Source organism: Culex quinquefasciatus, chromosome 2 (genome assembly GCF_015732765.1).
Source record: "Culex quinquefasciatus strain JHB chromosome 2, VPISU_Cqui_1.0_pri_paternal, whole genome shotgun sequence".
NCBI classification, from domain to species: domain Eukaryota; kingdom Metazoa; phylum Arthropoda; class Insecta; order Diptera; family Culicidae; genus Culex; species Culex quinquefasciatus.
In genome coordinates, this window is record NC_051862.1 from 144,974,725 (window position 1) to 144,980,724 (window position 6,000).

Sequence of the window (6,000 nt, forward strand, 5' to 3'; positions counted from 1 at the left end):
AAAATTACTTAGATTATAAATAGTAAATTTTCATAATATCACTTTATTTTTTATGGACATTTTTTTAACAATTGTTTATCAGTTTGTAAGCACTATCAAGTATTTATTTCCCAATAAAATATGTTGTTGCAGCAATTCGTATTTTTTTCCATACTAAAAATCCATATGGTACACTTGCCCCACCTGAACAAGATTTTTTAAAAGCTCTCAACAAAAATAACCAAAAGTTAAATCATACTTCGTAATAGGTGCATGTCATTGGTAGGGACACTACTGATCTAGGAAAAATAGCATTTTGATAAAATGAGCCTTAAAACAAACCCTAAGCCTTATTTTGCACTTTCCAAATATTATAAGAAAACAAAGGTTTTGAAAAAACTTCACTAAATATTATGCCCCGTGGCGTTTACGTCGTTTTGGCGGTTATGTGGTAGTAGAATCAGCTATTTGCATTGCTAGCAACAATCCCTCATACTGGAAATAATCAAAATTGTAAAAATTACTGCCGTACGAGCAATTGTTCCTCTTGCCCCATATGGTTGTCTTGCCCCACCTTCCCATACACAAACACGGCCGTCAACGAACCGGACAGTGTTTGGTCCTTCGCCTCGCAAACTGATCCCCACGGCCACCAGTAAAAGCTCCCGTGTTTCAAACTCCAAGCTGTTGTTCTGTCGGGAAAATCTTACCCCACTCTCTCTCGCTCTCTCACTTTCTCTCCAAACTGTCGTCCCGCTCTGGCGTGTGCGCCAAACAAATCCCGAAGCCGGCTCTTCTGCACTGCACGGTTGCGCAAAATTTCGCACGACGGCAAACCACGAGAGAAAAACTCACAACACAAAAACAAACAACACTCGCGCTCTCTTCTCCTGCTCTCTCTCACTTGGACAATTTCCGGCCACGAAGCTTTACGAATCGAATTTTCCCGAACTGCGGCGAACAGTTTTCGCAACAAATCCAAGAATGTATGAGTGAGAGCTTTTCGCAGCGAACGAGGGTGGAAAGGAATTTCCCTTAACCTTTGCGATGTTGTTGATGGCCAAATGTTGTTATCAGTTTCTGCGGCGGCGGCGGCGAATAACGCGGAGAACACGAACACTAACGCGACGATGAACATGTGAGTTGATGAAAAAATAAGACACACACGATTGCAGCAGGGAGAAATGCGTGTGTTGGTGAGACTAGCGCTAGTGCCTCGGTGGCGAAGTTGGGATTGGGATTAGGATGAAATGAAAGGTGTTCATTAAAAAATGATTATTTAATTCTTCGGATTTCTAATGTAAATTTTACAACACGTTTGATAATAACATGATTTTTGTTTAATATTTCATGAAACTATTCTGCACTACAGCAATAAAAACTCGTTTAAAATCAAATGTATAAAAACATTTGTGTAAAGAGGGTGACAACAGTTGGTGTCAAACCATCGGAGTTTCAGTGAACTTTATAGAGTTATCTACGTGCGCATGTATTGCGTATACGCACACGAAAAATATTGAGGTTAAATTTTGCACCGGCTAGCAAAACTAATGGTGCGCTAGTGTGTGTGAGGTCGGGCTTAGATAACTCTATTTCTGATAAAAAAAAACGCTTTTAGAAGCTGTAATTGAACGCCAAAGTGCTGATATGCCATCAATATGTACTCGATGTAATAACGTGCTGTTATCCTAGCAGTTCCTGCAATGAGTTGCAATTCGAAGTTTTTTTTTCGGTAGAGCCTCTTTGGGATAAATGCTGGAAGATGAATAGAGAGAATGCGTAACGTGATTTTCGAATGATCCCACTTTGCTTACATCTACAAAGTAGGAGGCTGTTCAAGCACAAGCATGACTTTTTTCTTTCTGGTAAATGAACTGTTTTATAATCAGTAGTGTGTGATTTATTTTGTCCAGTTTTTGACATTTTTAGCTAGAAAATGGTCGCGCTTCGACCAGTTAGAAGAGATTATTCTTTTTGGGTGACAAAGAACTGCGGCGAGAGTATCATTCTGCGATGTCGCAGATAAATTCCTTGGCTGATTTTAGAATCCTGCAGCTCTTCCTGGTCCAGCGAAAAAACATCGCCAAAAGCTGATCCAACAAATAAAGAAGATTTTCACTAAACCAGGTTTTCAAACGGAATCAAACAATAAAGGCAGCTTCTGAATGGATACAGCCGCATCGACAACAACTTCATTTATAATTATTCAAAATGACGGTCTCACCTTCAACTTTCTTAAGATTTCTTGATTTCTTTCGCGAGCCATACATTTTTCATTCTTGCAATAAAAAAACAATTTTTAATTATCGTAACAATACTCTCTACTTTTGACGAACAGTAAATTGGTTCCACTTTGACAGTTCAAAATTGAGACCGTTTTGCGAACCACTATCTGCCCACCATTGAAAAAACGGCTAATATCCACTTTTGGCAAAAACGAGATATTAGCACCAGGTGGTAGAGGATGTTCCAACGCATCTTCTGGAACTTGAATTTCACTGAAATAGTGTTTAGACTTGGCTGCCGAAACGGCTAATATGCCACTCTTATGGGAAATAGCCTTGACAGAGATTTTGTGACAAACACTAAAACGCGTTTTTCTTGGAATACTTGATTTGGCATAATAGCCGAATTTTCAATTATGGGCAGTATTCAGCACCCATTTACAACTAGTGCTGATTTATTTTACAACTAGTATTTATCTATTTATTATCAAAAATTCCATACAAACCTTGGATAATGGAGTCAGGACTGTATTGATTTCTCCATATTATTCTACATACTGTCCGAATACGGTACGTTTAGTTTTAAAATCCTAGCTTGACAAGCTAAATATTTATTTTATTACTCTGGTCCAAATATGAGTAAAATTGGTTAACATTTACCCATTGATACTCGACGGTATGATTGTATGGGAGAAATCGTAAAAAAAAGAATGAAATGCCCAATTTTCTAACGGTTTTGTCTGCAGGGTATGCTACTTCCATCCAAATATTCTCAAAAGCGAGATTCTCGTTGGAAATGTTCGACAAAGTTGCAGAGCATCAACTTTGTCCCTTTTAAATTTGATCTGATTTGAAGCGATTTAAATTCCTGAACTGAAATAATCAAATTTTTAATCGAGTTGTCGACATTGTTTTTTTTTGCAAATTCATAAATGCTTTTTGAATTAAATGTTAGTCCGATGCAAATATTTAAAAAAGTTTTTGTCCCTCGGCCCTGGCCGAGGTCAAGGGGGGGGGGGCAAAAAAATAAAAAAATATAAAAATTTAAATAACAAGCCATAGTCTTCACATTTAAATGAAAAAAGTGTTTTAAAATGCATTTTACACTAGTTCAGTTGTTTTGCAATCATTAGTTTTCAAAAAATCTAAGATCTGACAAAAACAAAAATTGTATCGAAAAAAAAAGATTTTGCATCAAAAATTTTCAAAAAATCATAAGATTTTTTAATAAACCCAAACATGTTAAAAATGATTTTAAACGCAGGAGAATGTATTTTAATTTGATTTCAGCTGGTTGCACTTGAATTTTCATTGAAATTTTGAAGTTTATTGTAAAAATATTTTTTTTGCCCCCTGATTTTTCGGGCCAATTTTGAAGGGGGGGTGACAAAAACTTTTAAAAATATTTGTACCAGCCTTAAAGGTTAAGAAAAGTAAATTTTTGTATGAAATTCAGGCTCAATGATCAATAGGTTAATCGAAACCAATTTCGTTCAAAATTAGCACTGCTTAGCATAGCATATAGCACATATTCAAAAATATGTATCTTGAGAAGAAATGTTGTGTTTGAGTTGTGTTGTGTGATTTTGTGTTTTCGGCACAGTTGAAGGTTATGATAAACACCTAAACTACCAAGTGCGTGGAAAACTAAGTTATGATTGGTGAGCAAAGAAATAAAATTACGAAAAATGCGTTTTTCCTGCCCTTGATTGGAAACATTAGGTCCAAAAATTAAATGTTGAAAATTTCAAGCACCCTTTAAATCATGACTTACGTTTCTAAATAGAATCGATTCGATAAAAATCTGAAAACTTTTATTTTCTAAAACTTGAGATAATCTATTTTTAACATTACAAATCGGATAAATAATTTCCAATATGTCGTTTTAATTCTTTGCAAGGCCATATACACAGCAAAAAATCCGATGGTTAAATCGCATGAAAAAGCATGCACATCACCTTCGTCAAAAAACACACTTAATTTTACACGCTGCATGTACAATTTTTGTAAACACAAAAAAAAAGTTGCAACCGACGGGACTCAAACCCGGCACCTACAGTAAGGACTGGCGCCTTAGCCCGCTTGGCCATCAGACCGATGAAGAATGGAAAGGATAAACACATATTTGAGCTTGAAATTTCGGTCAAGTAGGTTTCCCATACTGATGGGCTACATATTTCAGGGTGTAATGTTACATAGAATTTCATAAAATAATACAAAATTTATTATACACCAGGCCTTTTACACGCAGCATGATAACTACTTTATTTGCTGTGTATCAGAAAAGAAAGACAATGTTTAAAAATAAGCTTTTCAAATACATTTTTTGGAGGTAGACAAGAATATAAATATATTTTTTGTCCGAAAATGTCAACCAAGAAATAGCACAATGATTTTTTTTAAAAATAATTCAGACGCGGCTGATTATTTTTTTCAAATTATGCATGGAGAATTAGGGCGGTTCATCGCTTTAGCTTACAATCCTGAAATTTCATGCACTATTTACAAGTCGCGAACCGCACAAATTCTCCAAACAAACTTTGCAGAAAACCCGTGTTAAAAATTAAACTGCTCATGTTTCCAGGGACCCAGGTTTATGCTTTCCCTCGAAACTATCATGTGCAGCAATTCGGTTGTTGTTGTTAATCCTTTATTTCTGGCAGCTTTTACCAGTGCGGTCATTCAATTTGGTTGGTCGGTGTAATAAGTTGACTGATCAAACCGTGACAATTTCTCAGCAAAAAATGTCAAAAACTAGACAAAATAAAACTCATACTACTGATTATAAAACAGCTCATTTACTAGTCGGAAAAAAATCATGCTTGTACTTGAACAGGCTCCTACTTTGTAGATGTAAACAAAGTGAGATCATTCGAAAATCACGTTACGCGTTCTCTTTATTCAGCATACAGAATTTTATGTGCTTCAAAAATAATTTCAAATATATGCAATTATGCAAACCTTTTCTGAGCCTGCATTCATCTGATGTACTGATTGTCGGATGAATCGTTCTTTGAGCAAACCGCAATATAATTGGGTCAAGAGTTCTGCCTCTTCAGATTGTGTACTTCAACATTTCTGTTACCTTGTAACTCGTTCTATATCCACAGCAAACACTCTTTTTACACGAGCTTCCATATAGAAGCACAGAGCTTTGCGTGGCTTCTATTTTGATTCCCAAGACCCCGACGTAAAAGATGCCTTCATTTAAACCCTCAACCTACCATGCCCCGTTGGCACCTTTTTTTCATTCGCGTCATAACTTTTTCTTTCAGTACATCCCCCTTGGCGGAGGCGCATCTCCCACCGAAACTGCCCACACGACAAGGACGGAAGCATCCAAGCGAGGAGATACACTGACTGAATCCTTCGCCGGATATTGACGACCTTCTTTTATGCGGCTGGCGATGACCTTAATACGTGATGCCGCAGCTGGCAGCCTAATCCGTTTTTATTATTCCCGTCGTCGTCGTCGTCTACGTCGTCATCGCCGTCCTCTTCAGGTCTGTCACTGTCACCGGGGTTGGAGACATCCAATGAGCCGGAAGCTAAGAAATATGAAGGCGTTGTTTGGTAGCAGCAGCAGCTCTGCAGGACATTTTGGGGAAGGCACTTCTCCCGACTCTCTGGGTTTGTCCACTTCAGTCGGTCCTCACAGCAGCATCCGGCCACCCCGATCGTAAATCGGTTCATTCGATACGACTCTTTTACCAAGACGTTGGGAAAATGTCACATCAAGGGGCTGGAAACTCTAATATTACTTAGGAATACTGAGTATACTAAGGATATTCCAGTA